Below are 23,370 nucleotides of genomic sequence, written 5' to 3' on the forward strand. Positions count from 1 at the left end.
TATTAAAGCCAAACTCACAGAAAGAGGAGGGAAACACATTTTGACTACTACTAAATGTAATTATTGGAGCGAGGAAGTGTTCCCTGTAGCTGCTCTCACCACAAATGCCTGGATACTGCTGAGGAAGTGTAGTTCACATGCATGTGTGCTTTCTAGCGGGTGGGGAAGTGAGGGTTGGAGGGGTAGGTTTAGAGCCTCCTTGCTTTTTCTGCCTCTAAAATGCCTTTAATTTTATATCGAGAATGTTTTGTTAAATATTCAAGCTAAAGCAATCAAAACTGTCACGATCAATCAGAGGAATCACTCAAGGCAAAAGGGTCACCCCTCAAGGACTCTGGCACGCCTTGTGGGTGCAGGGCACAGGGGACATGGAGGAGACACAGGAGCAGCCCTCAGCTCCACTGTGGGTGAGGAAGCTGCCTTTGGGGAAGCCCGGCATCACTCTGGATGAGGGACCAATGGTGGTGACAAAGGGAAAAGGGTTTCTGATTGTCTTCTAAGTATCAAAATGATCTGGGGCTGTCCTTCTTTGTTTGTTTTGCTTCGTTGTTTTCTGTTGTGCTTGGAGATGAGTGAATTTTTTTCAGATTTGACCTTTACTTGTGATTCTTTAAAACTACAAAGACAAATTTAAAGTTTAAAAAGCTACGAAAGGACTGGAAAAAGGAAAATATTTTAAATACAAAACACGTTCTCATGGAAAGAGACTTAAACTTTTCTCAAAATTGCAATACAAAACATCATTTGGAGGCACGGGCACTGGATATTTCTAGAATCTTGGAGGGTGCTGTCAGAAGAAACTCAGAGACCACCTGGAGGGCTGAGGACCACCCCCAGAGGCCAGGTGGGAAAGCATCAGGGCTCAGGTACAATTTCCCCTCCTGCTTTCCGGTTCTGCCAAGCTTTATCTGAGAGGTGGAGAAAAGCTTTGTCTCACCTCCCAAAGTTAAAACACTTAATGGCAACACAATTTGCATTCGGTCTACAAGGAACCATGGGCGACTCCTCACCTCCTGAGTCTCCGAATCAGAACACCAACTGCCACCTCTGAGATCCAGTCTTCCACAACTCCATTCGTCTCCCAGAAGCGCTCTGCTTTTGTTCACCTTCAGCCTCCTGGTCTTGAGCTGGCTAAATCTGATTCCTCCTTCAAGAAGCGAAGTCTTTCTGAACGCTCCCCACTTCCTTCAATTGCCTTCAAGCTAAGACAAGGTGCCTCTTAGGTTCTCATGGCCCTGTGTGCCCCAGCCCGTGATAAACTTCACATATCTATGACAATGGCCTGTTTTCTTGTTTGCCTTCCCCATTAGACTATACACCCTGATGGCCCAAACTCTGCCTGCACTGTGAATTCCCTAAGGTAAGCCCCATGCCCACTACAGAACCTGGCATGTAGTAACACTTAATAAGTGAGAAAGAAAAATGACATTTCCAAGAAGTAGTGTGATACCACAGACAATTTGGTCTTCTTTTTCTTTTTTTTATGAGATAGGGTCTCACTGTCTCCCAGGTTGGAGTGCAGTGGTACGATCTTGGATCACTGCAACCTCCGCCGCCATGGCTCAAGCAATCCTCCCAACTCAGTCCCCCACGTAGCTGGGACTACAGGCGCAAGCCCTCATGTCTGGCTAATTTTTGTTTTTTTAGTTGAAAAGAGATTTTGCCACATTGCCCAGGCTGGTCCTGAACTCCTGAGCTCAAGCGATCCACTCACCTCAGGTTTCCCAAAATGCTGGAATTCCGGGCATAAGCCACCATGCCCAGCTGACAATTCAGTATTCAAACCAAACACATATTTCAACTTTAACACATGTGAGATTACAGTTTCCTCATATGTAAAATGAGGGTAATATCCACTTCAAAGAGAACTCGGGGCAATCACAAGCAACTCTATATGTGATCGTGCTCACCCAGTGGAGGCCAGCATTGATGTGTTCCCGACCCGCCAGCAAGGGACACTAAGCTCTATAGAATCACACTTCCAGCAGTGGGAAAGCTCCGCTGCACCTTCCTCACTCCCTCCCCACCTAGCGACCCGCTTCACTCAGCTACAACTACAACATCTTGGAAAAGGCAGAGCTATGAAGGGAGTAAAAAAGATCAGTGGTTCCCAGGAGTTTGAGGGGAGGGAGGAAGGGATGAAGAGTGGGGCACAGGGTTTTTTCTTAGGGCAGGGGAACTATTCTGTACCATGGATACATGTCATTATACATTTATCAAAACCCATAGAATGCACAGCACAAGGAATACATCATAATGTAAACCATAGACATTCAATAATAATTAATAATAATAATGTATCAATACTGACTCATCAATTGTAACAAACGTCCCACATTAATGCAAGATGTTAAGAAGAGCAGAAATGCGTGGGCCAGGTGCAGTGGTTCACAACTGTAATCCCAGCACTCTAGGAAGCTGAGACTGGCAGATGGTTTGAGCCCAGGAGTTCAAGACCAGCCTGGGCAATATGGCAAGACCCATCTCTACAAAAAATATAAAAATTAACCAGGCACAGTGGTGTGCGCCTGTGGTCCTAGCTACTTGGGAGGCTAAGGTGGGAGGACTACTTCAGCCCAGGAGGTCAAGGCTGCAGTAAGCTGTCATCACACCGCTGTACTCCAGCCTGGGTGATAGACAGGTATATGAGAACTCTCTGTACTTTCTTTAATCTCAGTTTTTCTGTAAACCAAAAGTCCTCAAAAAATAAAGCTGGCTGGGCACAGTGGCTCACACCTATAATCCCAGCTACTTAGGAGGCCAAGGTAGGAGGACTGCTTTAGTCTAGGAGTTTGAGACCAGCCTGGGCAACATAGCAAGACCCCCATCTCTACAGATAAATAAATAATTAAACTAAAGTCTACTAATTAAAAAAAAATCAGCTGGGTGCGGTGGCTCATGCATCTAATCCCAGCACTTTGGGGGGCCAAGATGGATGGATCACTTGAACCCAGGAGTCTGAGACCAGCTCGCGCAACATGGTGAAACCCAGTCTCTACAAAAAATACAAAAATTAGGCCTAGTGGCATGTGCCTGTATTCCCAGCAACTTGGGAGGCTGAGGGAGGAGGATCGTTTAAGCCTGGGAGGCAAAGGTTGCTGTGAGTGGAAACTGAGCCACTGCACTCCAGCCTGGGCTACAGAGCTCCAAAAAATAAAAAAACATTGAAAAAATGAAGCTGGGAAAGTTCGGAGCTCTGCCTTTGGCCTCGCCCAGCGCCAGGCCCATACCTTGTTGAAGAGCTTGTTGTGCAGGGTGCTGGATGCCTTCCTCGTGACCTTGGTGAAAATCCCTGAGGAGCAGACCCCCACGCAGATGAGAAGCAGGGTGCTGAGCCCGTATATCAGCTGGTAGAAGGACAGCTGAGGATTGTCCAACAGGTCGCCCGGGTCTGCCGTGGTTCCATTGCTCTCTCGGCTGCTGTTGGTCTTCAAGAAAGAACAGGGGGTCAGAGTGCAGGTCTCCAGGGGGATATTCAGTGGCAGGAAAAGCCTTCTCCCTGGGGCCACGTGAGACCCTGTGGCTGGTAGAAGGTGAAGCTGTTTGCCCAAACCTCCTTTCTCAGCCCCTTGGCCACTCTGCCCTCTGTTCCCGTAGCCCTGCCCTGCGTTAGGCCCTCCGAGTCTGCCCCGTGGACCCTGCAGCAGCCAGGCCTTCCACCTGCTCTGCTGTGATGTAGTGGGAAGCTTGGGAACTAGATTTCCCGGAACCCCTGCCAGCATGGTTTCAGGTTCGATTCTGCCAAGGAGAGACACCCACAGGGAAACAGAAAGGCAGAAAAGGAGAAGCCAACATGCTCAGTGGCAACTCTGGGCAGGAGAGTGGGGTGTGGAGTTTTTCCAGAGGCTGGAAGGCGTCCTGAGAATTACCCACTTCAGTTCAGCTGAGATCACCGACGGCCACTTCCCCTCCAATGGTTGTGTGAGCCTCTGAATCCCTAGATTAAATCCTCGGAAGCTCTAAATACTTTGAGTGGCTTCTGCTTTCCTGACCCAGATCTCCTGGTACACACCCCAGAAGTTAACCACGTGGAGCTTTGTGGGCAAAGCATGGCTTTGATTCAGAGCACCAAGTTCAAGTCCTGGCCCCGTCCTGTCCTAGGGCAGGTTCTTCATCCTCTCTAGACACAGGATCCCCTTGGGAAAATGGAGACAGTGGTACCTGCCTCTGAATGTGGGTGGGCAGATTAGTGAAATAACCTGACATCGAGTGTGGCCTGTGGTGGCTCCCAGCTCATAAGACCAGAAGTATCTTTTAAATAAACTGTAGCGTGGAGGCCAGCCTGGAGCTAAAGGAGACAATTACTACAGTGGAATGGAAAGATTCTTGGGGCATTGTCTGGGGATATAAATCTCTTGGTTTTCTAGTAAGACTGCACAGGTGACCACCCATTCTACAAAGCCAGGAGGCCTGTGCCAGGGGAATCCTGAAGTCCTGGTTCCCCACGGTTCTCTCTAGAACACTGTCTGTTGACTCAGTTCTTGGCTTACCACGTGGGTCCCAAGCCATGCTCTGGCTCTTGTAGTACCCAGGGAGCAAGAAGTCACCCGACGTCACTCAAGCCCACAGAAACACAGCCCACCCACCTCATGGCACTCACCCCTGAGCCCTGCTCCAACCAATAGCTCAGCCACCAGAAGCTGAAGGTAATGAGGAAGACGATCATCACCAACAAGAAGAAAACTATGAAAGAGACCATGTAACCTGGAAGGGAGACAGTGGTGATGTACAGTTGCCACAAACAGGTGCAAGGCAACTGCTGACTCAGCTGCTTGACCATCACTGAATGTTTGGAAACCCCTGAGCCCCATTTACCATGGACACCTTGGAGGAATGGGAAGAGCTGGGCTGCAAAATCAGAGAGTCTTGGGTTCAACTCCTGGTTCCACCACTTCCAAACTGTGTGACCTTGGACAAGGCACCAAATGTCAGCAACGTGCCACTTCTTTATGAAACAGTGATAACCTTACCAGCTACAGAGCCACACCGAAGATGACATGAGATAATATGTGTCAAGCACTCAGCCCGTGCCTGGCACAGGGCAGTAATCTAGAGAAGTTAGTTCACCTTATGCAGGTCCTGCAGGTTGAGTTTTATAAATAATAATAACAGCTACCTTTTATGTGCTATGTACTATGTACTATTATGTTCTAAATGCCAGGAATAGTATTAAATATATGCATTATTTCTGAATTAGTAATTCCTGTCCCAATTTTCACCAGTGCTAGTGTTCGAATGTATGTATCCCTCCAAAATTCATATGTTGAAACCAAATTTCCAAGACAATGGTTTTAGAAAGTGAGGCCTCTAGGAGGTGATGACCATGAGGATGAGCCCTCATGAGTGGGATTAATGCCCTTAAAGAGGCTTCGGAGAGCTGCCTCCCTGGTTTTGGGTCCCTTCCACCATGTGAGGATCCAACAGTTATCCCCTCTAGGGTTGGAGGACGCAGTGTTCAAGGCGCCATCTTGGAAGTAGACACCGAGCCCTTACCAGACACTGAATTGACAGGCACCTTGATCTTGGACTTTGCAGCCTCTGGAACAGTGAGAAATAAATTTCTGTTCTTTATAAACTACCCAGTCTAATATATTTTGTTACAGCAGCATAAATAGGCTAAAACAATGAGGAAAGTGAATCTGAGAGGGGAACTAGTTGCCCAAAGTCGCAGGGTTGGTGAGTGGCAGAGCTGGGCTTCGCAGCAGTCAAGGGTGGGATAAGGCAGGGTGCACTCCATCTCCCAGCACTGCCTCCTGCTCTAGCACTCCTCTCACCTATTCGTACTCACATGTCCCGGCCCACAGTCTTTCCCCAAATTCTACCCCGTCTTCAAGGGCTATGTCTTCTTTGATAAGATTTGAGATTCCCTGGCCACAGAGATCTCTCTCACCATCTGATGGAAGTAATGTCTTAATTCTCCAGCTAGATTCCAGGGTTGGTTCTTAGATGACTTTATACCCTCTCCCCTCCAGAGCTTGGCACAGTGCCTGGAACATAGTCGGCTCTTTGTAAAAACACAGATCCATTCATGCATTTCAGAAGCATTTGTTGTTCCCTGCTCTGGGCGGGACCTGGGTTATTCCTTACAGGATACCCACGGTGGATGGGATGGGGATGGTGTCCTGTGTACGCAGCCTACCTCTTCCTCCCCCAGGCATGCAGACAGGAGACACATCTTACACAAGGGTCAGCTTCCAATGTCAACAACGAGTAATGAGTTTCATGGAGTCAAAATTACTCTCAAAAATCTCTTATATTACTTGATAAGTACAGCACCATATACTGACTACCACGTAATAAGGCAGTAGCTTTGAACTTCTAATTGCCTTCTGCCCGCCTTAAGAAATAAACATTAAGAAATTTTAAGTCACACCAAAATAACAGTCTCATCACTGTGACCTTATGCAATGTGGCTGCTATTTTCTATCCAATTCTATCTCATGTCTTTCAGTGCTGCTCATGATAAACTCAGCTGATTGTAAAACACATTAGGGAAGCAGAGCCTAGAGTTTGAAAAACACTAAAATAATGAGGCAGGCTGTGGTGGCTCATGCCCGTAATCCCAGCATTTGGGAAGCCGAGATGGGAGGACTGCTTGAGGATACAAGTTCAAGACCAGCCTGGTCAACATAGCAAGACCCCATCTCTATTCTATTCTTTTAGAAAAAATAGAAAAACACAGAAATAAAGTATGTACATGAAAATATAACTTCCAACCTTAACTTTGGTGGTAGAGTTGCTGTAACAGTAGAGTTTGGCTTATGCAAGTTAGGCCAATAAACGCCATGGCTCCTCCAGACCTGTCTACTTCACATGACCTCACATGCTCCAATCTGACCCAGTTTGGAGGTTAGGGCTACTCCAAGAGAGAGCCCTGGGCTGGCATGGGGACCGTACCTCCAGCTGCCTGGATGTAATGGTGGTAGACCCTCCAACTCAAGGAGCCTTCTTTCATCTCCTCCTCCTTTGTGAGCTGATGCTCCAGCACTGGGTCAGGGTAGAAGAAGAGAAAATTACACCTGCCAATCACATGATCTCCTTCCTTCTGTCCCAGGCTTCGATCCTGTGCCAGCTTCTTCACCTTCCAGCTTCAGGACCCCATCTATATCTAAGGTTTTTCATGGAAGACTCTGCTGAAAGAGACCTTTGACCTGGGCTCCAGAGCCTGGAAAGGGATCCATTCCTAGCCATTCCATAAACTCTGGAAGGACTGTGGGGTCTCACGTGTGTGATGGGCTGAGAGAAATGCAGGGAAGAATGAAGAAAACCACCTGGGACCAGAAAACCTGAGTCCCAGAACCGTCACCATGACACGGGGCAATCTCAGGCAAATCACTTAGCCTCTCTGCTTCCTCATCTAAAAAGATGGAAAGCTGAGAGGGTTGCTAAGATGCCCTGCAACCATATGGTTCTGAGACAATGCCTCAGAAAACAGCCCTCACACCAGCCCAGGTAGACTCTTGGCCTTGAGCTTGGCCTGAAAACCAGTACCTGGAGATGCCCATAGATGTTTCTGATGATAATCATAGCAACAACCAGAACAACAGTGACCGTCTGCTGTTGCTGCCTAGTATTCTCCCTTCTAATAACAACACCCCAATATTTGCAAGAGTGCTCTTTTGCTGGAATTTTAATCCTAAGGGAAATTACACCAGGATGGAAATTTTTGGAGCAGGTTTTCTTCCTGAGCCAGGAGTGGTGGCTCACGCCTATAATCCCAGCACTTTGGGAGGCCAAGACGGGTGGATTACTTGAGATCATGAATTCGAAAGCAACCTGGCCAACATGTGAAACCCTGTCTCCACTAAAAACACAAAAATTGGCCAGACATGGTGACACGTGCCTGTAATCCCAGCTACTCGGCAGGCTGCGCCCACCAGTCTACACCGCATGGCCCTCAACTACTTGGATCCAGAACCTGTGTATGTGAATGCTTAGGGCCTCAGACACTGAAGGACATGGCCCAGTCTGGGGTGGAAGACGAAACACTGGGACCTCGGGAGGACCCAGGCAGGTATGCAGACATTCCCGCCCTGTCTCCCACTGCACCATTACCAGCATTTCCATTGACAGACTCTTCCTGGGAGGTGGCCAGAGCCTGACTTTCCACCTGTGGCTTCTCTGCTATCTTTGCTGTGTCCTGCAACATGTTCTGGGGAGAGAGCACAGGCCCTGAGTGCAGGCACGTCCACCGTGGGGAGTGAGGGTGGCGGGGCGGGACTCACCCATGCGGCTTCCTTGAGCATCTTCTGGATAAGTTGGGCGTATTGCCCCTTTTTCTGTATTAACTCACTGTGAGTTCCATTTTCACAGATTTTCCCATTTTCCAACAAAATGATCTGGTCACAGAATTCTAAGTACTGGACAGTCAGAAGAAAGAAAGGGTTCAGTAAGCACATGGAAAGATGTCCAATTTTATTATTCACCAGGAAAATGTAAATTTAAATCACAATAACATATTATTTTATACCAATAGATTAGCAGACATTTAAAAGTTGTACCACTCCAAGTGTTGATGATGATCCAAGGTAAAAGGAACTCTCATTAACTATCAGGAGGATTGTACATTGGTACAACTACTTTGGAGAAAAATTTGACTGATCCAGTAGCATGGAAGATTTTTGAACAATTATGAACCAATGATCTGACTCCTAAAACTCCACCTGAAAAAACTCTCAAACATGTGTACAAAGATACATGTAGAAAGATGTATACTGAAGTATTTTTTTGTAAAACTGAAAAATAAGAAACAACTGTTGATCCTGGAGAAAAACATTCTGGTATATTCAGATATTGGAATGCTATACCAGTGAGAATTAAATAAAGTTACAAGGCTTGGTGTGGTGGCTCATGCCTGTAATTCCAGCACTTTAGGAGGCCGAGGCAGGGGGATTACCCGAGGTCAGGAGATCGAGACCAGCCTGACCAATGTGGTGAAACCCTGTCTTAAAAAAAAATTGTAAAAATAAAATGTTGGCTGGGGGCTGTGGCTCATGCCTGTAATCCCAGCACTTTGGGAGGCCAAGGCAGGCAGATCACCTGAGGTCAGGAGTTTTGAGACCAGCCGGGCCAACACAGTAAAACCCTGTCTCTACTAAAAATACAAAAGTTAGCCAAGTGAGGTGGCACACACCTGTAGTCCCAGCTACTTGGGAGGCTGAGGCAAGAGAATCACTTGAATCCAGGAGGCAGAGGTTGCAGTGAGCTGAGATCCCGCTATTGCATTCCAGCCTGGGCAACAAAAGGGAAACTCAAAAATAAATAAATAAATTTAGTTTAATTAAAATATATTTAAGCAACTACCTGTAAATCCTTATCTCAGAAACTACTTCCATCTACACTCTCAAATGGACCGTTTTGTTTTATGCTTCTATGAAAATGTTTGAGGAAACTGGGCTTTGCATACAGCAGGTGCTCAGAATATACAGAAAGGAACCAAGCTAGGCCTTAGTGCATGGCTCCGTAGTGAGGCAGGTGAGTGCCAGGGTTGAAGACCTGGACTCTGCAGCTAGACACTGTGTCCCAATTCAGGCTCCAGCACCTAGCAATCACATGACCTTGTACAAGTTACCTTTCCTTACCTCCGTTTCCTCCTTTGTGACAATGGGGACAATAACAGAACCTGCCACACAAGAGGGATGTTAGAGGACTGGCCAAGCCAATGTAAGTAATGTACTTGGAGCCATGTATGGCTAACAGTAAGTTAGGGGTGTTTACGCTGATTTTCCTGAGACAAACAGGGAGATCCTTTAGCTGTCCATCAAGTGCAGGAGGACAGTGGATCTCAAGGCCTAACGGAAACTAACACCAGTTGTACAGCTTACAAGTGTTAACCACTACCCAATGCCTACATGCTTTATATGTACAAACTCACGGAATCCTATGAGACGACAATCCTATGAGGTTGGTTCTATTATTATTCTACAGCTTCAGAGAGGATGAACAAGTTACCTAAGGCCACAGAACCAGTAAACTGGTGAACAATGATAAAAACCATGATGATTCCAATAAATATCTAATGTTGGATAGTGCTTGCATTTATGGAACGCTTCTACTTGATGGCAATGACTAATTCAGCAGATGTTTTGGAACATCTGTTCTGTGTAATTAAGGTGCTGGACCTTTTGAGTGCAGTTCACTGCACATACGTGCAAAGTCTCAAACTTAATCATTTGTACGTATAAAGGAACATCTCTCCAATGAGGCCTGTTAGGACCTAACAACATATGCTCTTTGTGATTTCGGAAAACAATACAAACCAACTTTCCATGTGAGATCACAGGCGCTACTACTGCTGGGTTCCTAACTCAAATCATTACACTTCCCGTGTCAAGTAACAAGGAATTGAGGAGGTTCTATTTTGGGAATTAAGGAGTGTCCCCAAAAGTAACAGTCCCGCCTTAAAGCAAACCTTCCATATTTTACCTAAGAGCACTGGCCAGAACTAAGGAGAAATCAAAGGACATCACACACATTGCCCCTTTCAGCTACAGCGGTGACGAAGAGGGTCAAAGCCTCAAAGCAAGGGGCAGACAAGACAAGCCTGTGACAGCAAAAGTGAGACGCAGGGACCACAAAAGATGAAGCCCACACCCAGAAGCCACGAGCTGGAAAGGCCTTGCCGAGGGCCCAAGACATGTTACCTTTCAGGGATGTGGTTTCCGACCTCCTTCACTTTCAGTTTGCTAAAAGACACAACACTGGGGTGAGAACAAACTCAGTTACAATTGACACAACAAAACCCAGACCTAGGCACAATAGGGTTTTTACAAAGAATGGGAACTGACAAAGAGTAGGTCTTTAGATAGGACTGAGTCCAACATGAGGTAGAAGAATGCCTTCACAAGTGTATAGTACTCTGGGATGGAAATCACAGGAGCAAGGCATAATTAGAGCACCAAACAGCTAAGCAGTTGATGCTGACAAGTCTACCAGTATCTGCTAGGGCCCTGGATACCATATTGTAGTTTGAGGGATGCCAGTCTTCAATAAGACCAGAAAGAGACTATGCAGAGAGTAGGAAAGGCCTAACGGGTAGAAGGACTGGTTACCTTACACCAAGTACCAGTCATCCTGATGGGTGCAAAATGCAGGGACTAGGTCTCTGAAACAAGACAAAGCCCTAACTATAAAAACTGAGGCTTTAGGTCATGGTAGGACTTAATGCTAAGTTCCAGAGCATTGTGCTCAAGCTTTTTAGGATCGTCATCCTACATTTAAGATTTAGTTTAGAGGTTAAGATGATATTAAGACTGAAGGCGATTGTTAAGTGGCTGGAACTACGGACAGAGTATCATTATAGAGGCTGGGGACTAAGAAAGGTCAACCTATAATAGGCATTTGCCTAACTAGAATTGAATGTTAGAACTGAATATTTTAATAAGTAAACATTTTATTGCTATCAGAAATAATCTTACTATACTCCTCCCACCTTATACCACCAGTATAATCTGTAGTAGCTATGGATTCCCTTGACTTCCACTGGAACAGAGAGAAAACAGACACTAGTCTGGCTTGCAGATACTTAGTGTGTACTAGTCTCACATTACATACAAGCATGGAAGCAGGCTATCTGAGCTACGAAACTAAGCTGCAAGGAGAAAATAAAACTTCAAAACCTTGTATAGTTTAAGCCTATCTCTATGCTGCCAGCCCTTTCTGAATTTCTTCTCAGATAAGCATCACCCACCCACATACGATCATGGAAAAAATTCCTATCTCATAATACTAGAAGCATTATTGGAAGAGATGAGAAAATAGGTCTATAAATGCAATACTTATTTTCAGAGGTCCCATCTTGAGTTTATCCTCTTGTGGGCTCTTGGCACTCTGTACCTTCTCACTCACACTAGAAAAGTCCCTCAGTAGATCTATTCAGGACCAGACATGTTGGCTCACGCCTGTAATCCCAGCACTTTGAGAGGCAAGGTGGGCGGATCACCTGAGGCCAGGAGTTCCAGACCAGCCTGGCAAGCATGGTGAAACCCCACCTCTACTAAAAGTACAAATATTAGCTGGTTGCATTCACTTGTAATCCTAGCTACTCCGGAGTCTGAGGCAGGAGAATTGCTTGAACCCTGGAGGCCGAGATTGCAGTGAGCCAAGATTGCACCACTGCCCTCTAGCCTGGGCGATAGAGTGAGACTCCATCTCAAGGGGAATAAAAAAAAAAAAAGATCAATTCAGGTATCTCTAAACGCTTACTACCAAGAAAAGTAATTATATTTATAGATTTCCTCCCCTAAACCAGTTAATTCCACACAGAAATCACCAGCAACCTAGACCTAACTCATTTTATCACAGTTATAAGAGAAATTAGTGAGAGAAGCACTAACTAGGAAAATAAAAACCAGGGCAATCCACGTCAACTTGGGCTGACTGCAGCCATCGCTTTCCTTGCTGGAGCACAAGCACAACTCACCACAGTGCCTTTTTCACACACCCCACTTTGATTTCCTCCACAAAAGCTATGAGGGCAAGATAGTTCATGATGTTTCAAAATAAACAACCAGTACAAGAAAAACGTGCAGTTTGTCTTCCAATGTTGTATTCTTTAAAAATGACAAGGAAAAAGCATGTAGTAAAACCAGGGCATTGAAAAGCAATCTACGGGCTGGGTACAGTGGCCAACACCTATAATCCCAGCACTTTGGGAAGCTGAGGGGGCCAGATCACATGAGGTTAGGAGTTTGAGACCAGTCTGGCCAACGTGGCGATGCCCTGCCTTTAGTCAAAATATAAAAATTAGTCAGGCATGGTGGCCTGCACCTATACTCCCACCTACTCAAGAGGTTGAGGCAAGAGAATCACTTGAACCCAGGAGGTGGAGCTTCCAGTTAGCCAAGATGATGCCACTGCACTCCACCCGGGCGACAAGCATGAAACGCTGTCTCAAAAAAAAAAAAATAAATAAAATAAAAATAATAAAATAAAAGCAATCTACATTCTATAAACATACTAATGAATGATATAAATGAGGCAATATGACATAAAACGAAATGGAAAAGATATGTTATGATTATTTTCTTCAGTGTACAAAAGTCGTGGAAGTTTCTGGACTATCTAACTACATAAAAAATATTGAATTGTCTGTTCTGTTAATACAAAATAAGGGTGTGTAATTGTTTCTCACAGAAACCAAAAAGTCCACACAAATCTCTTTGTTCCTGTACCCTCACCTGGCCTCTTTCCTATTCTCCACTAAATTCAACTCTTCATTTTGTCTGGCCTTTGCACCCAAGCATGGCCGACAGGGAATTCTAAAGGCCCAAGATTCCATAGTGGCTGTTTACAAGGGAGAGGAGGCTATAAGTAACGGCCACACTGGATCCTCTTAAGTGAGAAGAAAAAAAGTACCGTGAATGCCTCTCACGTATAAAAGAGCAGGATGGCAGGATGTCTGTGTGGCCCAAGGAGCCAGAGGTAGCAAACGATGGGCAAAAGAATTGTGACCTAAAGCTAGAAGAGGGAAGGTCTGCAGTCAGCCTTGTCTTCTACCTCTCTGGTCTTTGCTTCTCATGAGCAGAGTCCCTTTTCCAAGTGTCAGGACACTGAAAAGAAGACTCCTGCTCTGAAAGTTCAAAGGAAGTCATATCCATGGGTGTAAAAATGCAAGATCAAGGCTTGGCACAGAAATAATGCCTAAAATGAAGGGGGAAAAAAAAGAGCAGAAGAGAGATCCAAGTCCAACCTGGCCCAGCCTGGTCCAGCCCAAGGAAGGTAAGATTCAAGGAGAAGAAATTAAAAGAGAGGAGCTTTGGACCACATCATTTCCTACAAGGGGCAGTCAACAAACTTTGTTCTTCAGCGAAGGTACAAAAGAGGGCTCTTTAATCTCTTCCTTTGGCTCTTAAAAGCAGCAGTAATTCATTAATCAGATTCACTGAAATGCTTTTAGAACATCTGTAATTGCTCAGATGTCCCTTTCCTTTCTGTACAAGGATGTTGTGTGTGTACTATACAACTATAAATGTATAGGAGTATTACATAATATGAAATATGACATATAAAATATAAATATTAGTCAATGATATTAGTGAACATGTATAAGAAACACTGAGATGATCTTGCAGGATTTCACCTCCCTGGAACTCAGCCCCTTAGTACTGTTTCAGCTTTCCTACCACCTCTGCCAGCCAATCCCATCTTCTTAGGAACCTGGCCTCCCTATTGGCTATTGCACACCTTTCAACTGCCTGCTTTGTGACATCATTCTCTCACCAAGCCTACTGCCACCTGGTAGAATCTTGGGGTAGATATGTATCATCACAAGTGGCCGGTGAGCAGTGTGACCAGTAGCCTTTATACTGAACACACGCACTCCTTGGCTTCAGTCACGCAGACATCCGCTAGGATCGTCTATTCATCCCTTGTATCTATAGTTGATGTTTCTTCTTCTCTGACCATGTCAGGTAAAGAGAGAAACTTTCTTGACACTTTTTCATTTGACTTCTTTCCTCCTAACTTTTGATTTCTTTACCCGTATAGTCCCAAACAGCTTGGAATAACAGGGAAGGTTATTCCTTCCCTCACTAGAAATGGTTATTCCTTCCCTCACTCATTCCTTCCCTGCACTAGAAATCTAGAGACCTCATTTCACTTTTGCCTTTGACATTTACTAGCTGTGTGACTTTAGAGGACTCTTTTCTTCTCTCACAAAATCTGTTTCCTCATCTGTTACATTAGGATAATAGATTGGTTATTCCTTCTGGCCCCTTTCTTTTCTAATGCTGAGTCTTAAAGGGCACACGTAGAGAAAATGAAAGCAGACACTTTTTGAGCGTGTTTCTTTCAACAGAAACAGAGGGAAAACCTAAGTGGCGCAGAAAACCAGCAACATATTCTGAGGTGTTTCATGTGTAACAGTCTACCTCCACTAATATTTCAACTTCACTATTTTAAATTTAGTGATGTTTTAAATACTCAGCCAGCCATGGTGGCTCACACCTGTAATCTCAGCCCTTTGGGAGGACATCTCCCTAACTAATATTTCAACTTCACTCTTTGATATTTAGTGATGTGTAGTGATGTTTTTAATATTCAGCTGGGCACGGTTGCTCCCGCCTGTAATCTCAGTGCTTTGGGAGGCCGAGATGGGAGAAACACTTGAGCCTAGGAGTTCCAGACCAGTCTGGGTGACATGACAAGACCTCATTTCTACAAACTTTTTTAAAAATCAGCCAGGTGTGTGGGCATGCCAGCTACTCAGGAGGCTGAGGTGGGAGGATCAGTGAACTGTTTAAGCCCAGGAGGTTGAGACTGCAGTGAGCCATGTTCGCACCACTGGACTTCAGCCTGGGTGACAAGGTGAGACCCTGTCTCAAACAAACAAAAGTAATATTCACGTTTCGGAGATTCCTATCTGAACTAGACGGAAAGAGAAAATGAAGACTACTGGGTTATAAGGAGGCAGATATTCTAGGGTAAGGAATTTGGCATTTTAAATGAAATAAGACCGGGTCCCCTACACTTACCCTTGGGATATGCCCTGGAGAATGACACAATGATTTAAAGAGCAAAAACTACACTTTAAATTTTAGAAGAAAAGCAGAAAGACAACAGAGCAAAATCTACTCTGAATAGGGCAAAATGAAGTTGGTTTTAGCAAATGCTTAGATCAAGAAACTAGGAAGGAAACAGGCTAGAATAAAGTATCCCTAGAAAAAGCAGCTTATCAGAAGTCACATTCAGTTGTTTTTTTTCTTTTGCCTTTTTGAACAGAGATGACACTTGGCAGCATTTAATATCGACATTTTAGAAATGTGTTTTAGGAATGATGCTTCCAGGCCGAGCACAGTGGCTCATATGGCAATCCTAGTATTGTGGGAGGCCGAGGCGGGCAGAAAACTTGACGTCAAGAGTTAGAGACAAGCCTGGCAAACATGGTGAAACTCGGTCTCTATTAAAAATACAAAAAGTTAGCCAGGTGCAGTGGTGTCTGCCTATAATCCCTACAATCAAGGTGAGTACAAACAGCAAGAAAGGAGACGAATAAACACAGTATTGAAAGGGAGGGTCAAATCGATAGCTGAGTGGTAAGTCCATGGATAGGCAGAATTTAAGTCCTGAGACTTCAACCACTATTCTTGGGCATTGCTCTCCATTTTCAGAGTCTATCTAAGAACACCTTTTCAGTGGGAAAGTTGAACACTACAATGGCCATCTATGCCACGTAGAAGAGAGTCCCAAGAGATACCACACTTTTTAGTGGCCTGGCTGATCAGTTCCCCTGCACCAGCACTCTGTAACTTCCTTCCCTAATCTATTACTTTAGTGTCTCTGGAAAGCACTTCAGAACTCTTATTTTCACAGTGACATTTTGATTTTCCTTAACTTACAATAAGATTTAAGACCTTGTGCTTACAGATCCTCTCCAAAACAAACAGGCTCAGAATCTGGGCTTCCTTATATATTGCACAAGGAAGGGCTCCACTCTCTCCCCTAGTATATGGTGTAAAGGGTGTTCTTATTCCCTCAGGAGAGTGGAGAGAATGGAAAGGACCCTGTATGAGAATATGAGGCTTTATAAAACATCTCCTATTTAAAAATCACTTTCGCTTTTTATTTGGCTTACAACAACCCTATGAAATCCAAAGAAAGCCAAGAAACAATCACATCAAATGATAACCAGTAAGAGAACAGTCACTGTCTATCCCCTAATGCAGGGTCTTGTCCATGTTCATAAAGAAGAGCTAGTAGAAATGCCTTGCCCATGTTACAAAGCTATCCAATTGCTGCATCGGTGTGTAGGGGGAGCATCTCACTTACCAGGGATTGACTTCTTCCTTGATTCCTTTGTAGTGATGAAAACTTCCCTGGGGATGGATACTTCCCTGGGATTGCAATCTCCAAGCCAGACATTTTGTCTGGCAAGAACTTCAGAATTCTCCAAGTCCTGCAGTAGCAGAAATACCCAGATACTTGAGAGTAATCCATCACCTGACCTTGGGGACATGTCAATGACAGCTCCAGTCCAGAGTCCAACTAATCTCTTGACACTGTCTCCAGCTCCAAGCCAGGATAAAACCGAGAATAAGAATTTGGATGAGATTAAAACCAAGCTTTCAAAGCCTCTAGATGCCTACCAGTTCCCAACAGAAAATCAAGAGCCTCCACTGCTTCCTTTAGAAATCCCTGATAGTCACCAGCTTCTGTCCTGCATTCATGCTCTTGGCCAAGAGGAGCAGACTGGTTCCGAAAACACCAATATGAGAAAGAACAGCCTGAGTCTTGAGGGCCAAGGGATACTTGAAAATGGGATGGAGTCTAGCAGTGATCCTGCAGACATCACTACATTGGTGGAGGATACTCACCTCCCCTCCAGCTTCAGTTCCTTACAAGATCTTGACCAACCCTCTGCAAAGAAAGCCAAAGATCCCAGTGCCATCGAGGTAAATCAGGTGCAGGAAAAGTCAAGCATCAGAAAGGGTCACTCTCATCAAGTCAGGAAGAACAAGCATAAAGCTGCCGAGCCTATCCAGGGTGCTCCCAAGGCCAAAATCCAGCCAAAGGACACAGAGAGCCTATTACAGGGAGAAGTGACTGTTCGTGGTGCTACCGCCAGTGACGGCGCTTCTGTGAACAAGAGGAAGCATTCTAGCAACAAACGTCACAAACCTCACAACAAACCTCACGCATCCAGCAGGAGCAGCACAACTAAGAGGCATGGGCAGGAGAAGACCAAAAGGAGCAGAGAGAACAGCTCCAAAAAATCTGAACACAGTGAGGAGTCAGGGACCAAAGTCAAGGTAGAAGAGAAGCAAGCCATTCCCAATATGAAGCGCAAGAAAGATCAACCTGAGCTTAGCCGAGACACCTTCAAAAAGCCACGAAGCTCCCTGGACGTGCACGTGGTAGAGTCCACGCAAGTTTTCCATGCCGTGGGGAAAAAGACCAACAAGAAAACTGGATTCTCTTCCTCCTGGACTCTGGGAAGCTCAAGCAACACCCAGAACCCTCGGCCATTCTCAGCTCTCAAACCATGGCTGGATACCCGACGTGAGGGGAAAGGTCCGGAGAAAACTCAAGTCAAGGCCCAGAAACTGGATGATAGTGCTGAAAAAGAGTGTCCATCTCCATCCCAGTATGAGTTGCCACCACCTGGGAAGGTCAAGTTGATACCGTTGCCCTTTCTGACCCTGGACAAACCTCAAGTTCGACGTGTTTCTCGGCGGCCACACCCTCCGGCCTCACGTAGGCCTGCTGTGGCTTGCCCTGCTCCACCCGGTTCTACTAAGTCAGCTCAGTCGACTGCAGTCAGTCTGTCCCAACCGGCTCCTACCAACACATCTGTGACAGGTCCTGCCAGACCAGCTCAGCCCATTTCGACCAATGCAACCCAACGCGGTTTAGCCAATCCTAACCAGCCTCCTACTGCCTCTCAGTCTGCTGCTTCTAGGCCAGCACCCTACAAAATATCATCTTGCTCTTCTTTCCAGCGGGAGCCTGTTTCCTCTACTACGACCAATCTCCAGTCACTGGCCAAGCCTCAAAATCAATTTCTAATCCAAGACTTCAATTTACAACCCAGGCCACGGAGTACACCCGACATCTCTGGGCCAGCAGTGTCAACGCCCATCACAAAACAGCAGAGGCCAGAGCGTAAGGCCATGAAGAGGAAGCTCAGCAAGAGCGTGAGAATGCTGCCAAATACACCTCTTTGGGGAAACCGCGGTTCTTCATCTAAAGGGAAAAAGATATGTAAATTTCTCAATACTATGGCTACAGAATCTAAGAGGTGCTGAGACTGTTGGCTTGACTCTGGATACCAGCTGGTTTTCCAAATATATAGATACATAACAATTTATTGATTCCGATAACACACTTTTCAAACTGAATAAACAAATCCATTAGGATTAACAGATAAGTAATAAAGAGGCTCGCAAGTTTTGAGATGCTGTTGACTGTGGGTTTTCTTTGGTGGGGTAGGGATCAAAGGCTGCCTTAGAAGGAATTATGGCTGGGCAAGGTGGCTCATGCCTGTAATCCCAGCACTTTGAGAGGCCAAGGTGGGTGGATCATCTGAGGTCAGGAGTTCGAGACCGGCCTGGCCAACATGGTGAAATCCATCTCTACTAAAAGTAGCTGCGTGTGGTGGTGGGTTCCTGTAATCCTAGCTTCTCAGGAGGCTGAGGCCAGAGAATTGCTTCAACCCGGGAGGTGGAGGTGCAGTAAGCTGAGATCCCACCACTGTCCTCCAGCCTGAACAATGCAGCAAAACTCCAGCTGAAAAAAAAAAAAAAAATGCAGGAACTAAAATTTGAATGAGAGAATATCAGCAGAATTGAGGAAAGAGGAAGGAACATGGTCCTAGACTAAGAAGGTCAAAAGGGGAGAGATTTCATGGGCTTATACAAACAATCAGAAATGGGGGAAATGGCAGAAATAAGATGCAGAATCTGAGGTTAGGACTAAAAGAATAAAATTTGGATACAAGTTGAAGATGGCAGAAGATAAGGCTGGGTGGACCAAAAGAAATGTACAAAATCTCCCATGGATGATGGCCTTATGTCTCATGGCCTATCAGATAGGTGTTTTAGAAAATAAGATTCAGGACTCATCTCCAACAGGTTTGGGTTACCTTATACATACATGACCACAGGTGGGAAACGTCAGTACAAAACGGGGGAATCTACCACCAGGGGAACGGCAAGGGCTCACAGTTCTAGGTGTAGCTGATAACCTGGGGCCTAACCAAGCGAACTGCAGGAGCTTGAGGCTGACCCAGAAAAGACCCTGGAGTACAGATCACCATTGACTCAACACCCATGCACAGGTCAGTGAGATGCACTACTTCAGTTCACCTTCACAACAACACACAAGACCAGTAACACTGTGCCACCTTCCTAGTGAGGTTCAGCAATGGGCTTGGGTCACACTGCATGCAAAGGGGTAAGGCCTGTGGGTCTCAGAAGTCCCCAGCGTTTTCAAGCACCCGCAGGCAGTCAACCTGGCTTTGAGATCAAGGCATCTGGAGGTTAGAGGCAGATGAACTCAAGCTTCTCGAGGGATTTATAAATTAAGAGGCCCGCCAGGTCCTCCTCCATCCGTTCCAGCACGTGCAACCTTCTCGGCCATCACCATTAACTGAAGTACCGGAGAAAAAACGGCTTGGAGCGTCCATTTTCACAGGATGAGAGGTGGGCGCGCCTGTGCCCTGAGTCGCCCTCCAAAAGCCGCAAGACGCAGGCGCCCAACTGTGCAGAGGTGCTGCTTCGCGGGAGGGGACCCCGCCTGGAGGCACAGCGATAGGCAGAAAGGGTTGAGGGCGGTAGGGGGAGGGCGGGATAGGAACGGTGGGGGAAGGGAAGATGAGGGCAGTGGATGGTCTCCATGAGGAAATCAGTAATTTACTTTTTAAAAATTAGTTTCTCATATATAATTTACATAACATAAAATTCACTGTTCAAAATCATACAATTCAGCCGGGAGTGATCTGTAATCCCAGCTGTTTGGGAGGCTGAGGCGGGCGAACCACTTGAGCTCAAGAGATCGAGACCATCCTGGTCAACATGATGAAACCCCGTCTCTACTAAAAATACAAAAAAAAAATGAGCTGGGCATGGTGGCGCCTCCCTGTAATCCCAGCTACTCAGGAGGCTGAGGCAGGAGAATTGCCTGAACCCAGGAGGTGGAGGTTGCATTGAGCCGAGATCGCACCATCACACTCCAGCCTGGGTAACAAGAGCGAAACTCCGTCTCAAAAAAAAAAACAAAATTGTACAATTGAGGGGCATTTAGTATGTGACAAGGTTGTACAATCGTTGCAACTATCTGAGCCATTACATTTTCATCATCTCCTGCAAAAAAAAAAAAAAAAAAAAAAAAACCCATTTACCCATTAGCAGTTACTCCTCATTCCCTCCTCCCAGGCAACCACCAATCTCTGGATTTATCTTTTCTGGACATTCCATATAAATGGAACCATACAATATGTGACATTTGGTATCTGGCTTCTTTCATTTAGTACTAGGTTTTATTTTATTTTCTGCTTTTATTTTTTTACAATTTAGCTTAATTTTAATGTTTCCCAAGCGTTATTTTGGACGGGAGAGAGATCTAAGATGGCTGATCACTAGCAGCTCGGGCTTGTAGCTCCCAGTGAGAGCTCAGAGAACGAGAGGACGCCACACTTTCAGACGAATATTTGTTGCTCACGGACCAAGACATTCCCAGCGGACGAGCCCCACGGGTCGCCAGGTCGACTCTTGTGGCTGGCGCGGCGGTTTTGCTGGCGCCTTAGCGCGGCAGTTCTTGGTGCAGAGTCCGGAGATTCCCGGGCAGAAAAGCACCATCAATCTTAACACCGCTGTTTTGGCCGGCGCAGTGGATTGCTCAGATTTCAGCGCTGGGAATCAACAAGTGACGTCTGCTCAGAGACCTAGTTAGAAAGTTGGTAATTACAAAGATGACAGAGGGATAAATATATAATGAAGGGAAGAAAGCAGCCTAAAAATGCAGAGAATACTCAAAAAAAGAATGCCTCTCCCTCTACAGGGGATCGCAATTCCTCATCAGTAACAGAAGGAGGCTTAATGGAGAATGAGTGTGTTCCAATAACAGAAGCAGGTTTCAAAAGGTGGGTGATAAGAAACTTCTGTGAATTAAAAGAACTTGTTCTAACCCAATGCAAAGAATCTAAGAACCTTAAAAAAAGGTTTGACGAAATGTTAACGAGAATGGACAATTTAGAGAGAAATATAAGTGAATTGATGGAGCTGAAAAACACAACACGAGAACTTTGCAAAGTATGCACAAGTTTAAACAGTCGAATTGATCGAGCAGAAGAAAGGATATCAGAAGTCGAAGACCAGCTCAGTGAAATGAAACGAGAAGACAAGATTGGAGAAAAAAGGATAAAAAGGAATGAGCAAAGTCTCCAGGAAATACGGGACTATGTGAAAAGACCTAATTTACGTTTGATAGGTGTACCTGAATGTGACAAAGAGAATGAATCCAAGCTGGAAAATACTCTTCAGGATATTATCCAGGAAAACTTCCCCAACCTAGCAAGGCAGGCCAATATCCAAGTCCAGGAAATACAGAGAACACCACAAAGATATTCCTCAAGAAGAGCAACCCCAAGGCACATAATTGTCAGATTCACCAGGGTTGAAATGAAGGACAAAATGCTAAGGGCAGCCAGAGAAAAAGGTCGGGTTACCCACAAAGGGAAGCCCATCAGACTCACAGCAGATCTCTCAACAGAAATAGCCTGAGATGGTAATTTGGTTCCCAAGCTAGTTCCCCCAAAAACCTAGCTAAGCAGTCAACTATATAATTTAATTGTAGTACTACTGATTTTAGTCAGAGTTCTAGGTGAGTGACATAGAAAGGGAAGAACTAAAATTTCTTCCCCATTTCCTGGCCCCAGAACCCAACCAACGAATACAGGAATAAGTGAGAGAAAGTTTCTCAATTATTTCACAATGCTAGCCCTGACACTAAAACCTACCACAGTAAACATAAAAGAAAACCTCACACTAATTCCTATAGTTGTAAATATTAAAATGCTAGTAAATCAAATCTATAAAGAATAATCTACTAAGTCTCAGTGGGATTTTAAATTTAGTTATGCAAAGATGGCTCAATGTTAGGTTATCAATATCATCGTGTTCAAGAAGAGAAAGTTTCCATCAAAACATCACCTTGTACGTAAAAAGGTACTTGTTATAATGCATTATCCATTCATGATTAACACATTCGGTAAGGTAAGAATAAAAGTCAAGGTAATTTAGAAAACACTGAAAACTGTGAAGAAATTTCTTTCAAGAAATAGGCCAAGTAAAGACAATTTTAAAAGCTCTTGCGATCTTTTAAGGAAACAACTTCCATGTTATATAAATTACGTTCTATCTTTTCTATACAGGATATATTTTTCTAATTATTCTTTTTAGTGATTCAGAAAGCATTCTTCCTGTCTTGAATAACACGTGGTGACATGTAAAACATTTTTAAATTTCAATATAAATTCCTCTATTTATAATTTGAAAACTGAAATGGTATCTACTGACTCCTCTTATTTAAGATGGGAAAATCTGCAAACTATTTCCTACAACTCTTTCCTCTCTGCTTTACTTTCTGCTTTTGATTACTAGCTGAGACCTCTACTTGGTAGGTAAACTTCTCTTTCAAAAATTACGAATGGGGGGCCAGGCTCAGTGGCTCACACCTATAATCCCAGCACTTTGGGAGGCCAACATGGGAGGATCACTTGAGGTCAGGAGTTAAAAGACCAGCCTGGCCAACATGGTGAAACCCCATCTCTACTAAAAATATAAAAATTAGCTGGGCATGGTGCCAGGCACCCGTAATCCCAAGTTACTCAGGAGACTGAGGCAGGAGAATCGCTTGAACCCAGGAGGCAGAGGT

At 45.0% G+C, this 23,370-nt stretch overlaps 1 protein-coding gene across 23 annotated transcripts in view; it reads right to left on the bottom strand.

Annotated features, from left to right (window-relative positions):
* The window catches only part of LOC110568866 (ATP-binding cassette sub-family C member 11-like), a 92,457-nt gene that overhangs the window by 23,984 nt on the left and 45,103 nt on the right, over positions 1-23,370 (bottom strand). For 11 of the 23 annotated variants that reach the window (XR_010344806.1, XR_010344805.1, XR_010344819.1 and 8 more), the window contains exon 1: positions 1,011-1,179. The gene's annotated coding sequence lies outside the window, so the exon portion shown is untranslated. Of the gene's footprint in view, positions 1-1,010; positions 1,180-3,230; positions 3,429-4,600; positions 4,705-6,897; positions 6,988-8,055; positions 8,361-9,133; positions 9,251-10,643; positions 10,686-16,767; positions 16,895-23,370 lie in introns of those variants that run through there. The other 12 variants (XR_010344812.1, XR_010344810.1, XR_010344809.1 and 9 more) reach the window with 9 other exon arrangements.

This window comes from Aotus nancymaae, unplaced genomic scaffold (genome assembly GCF_030222135.1).
Source record: "Aotus nancymaae isolate 86718 unplaced genomic scaffold, 86718_ANA_hifiasm-v0.15.2.pri h1tg000030l, whole genome shotgun sequence".
Lineage (NCBI taxonomy): Eukaryota > Metazoa > Chordata > Mammalia > Primates > Aotidae > Aotus > Aotus nancymaae.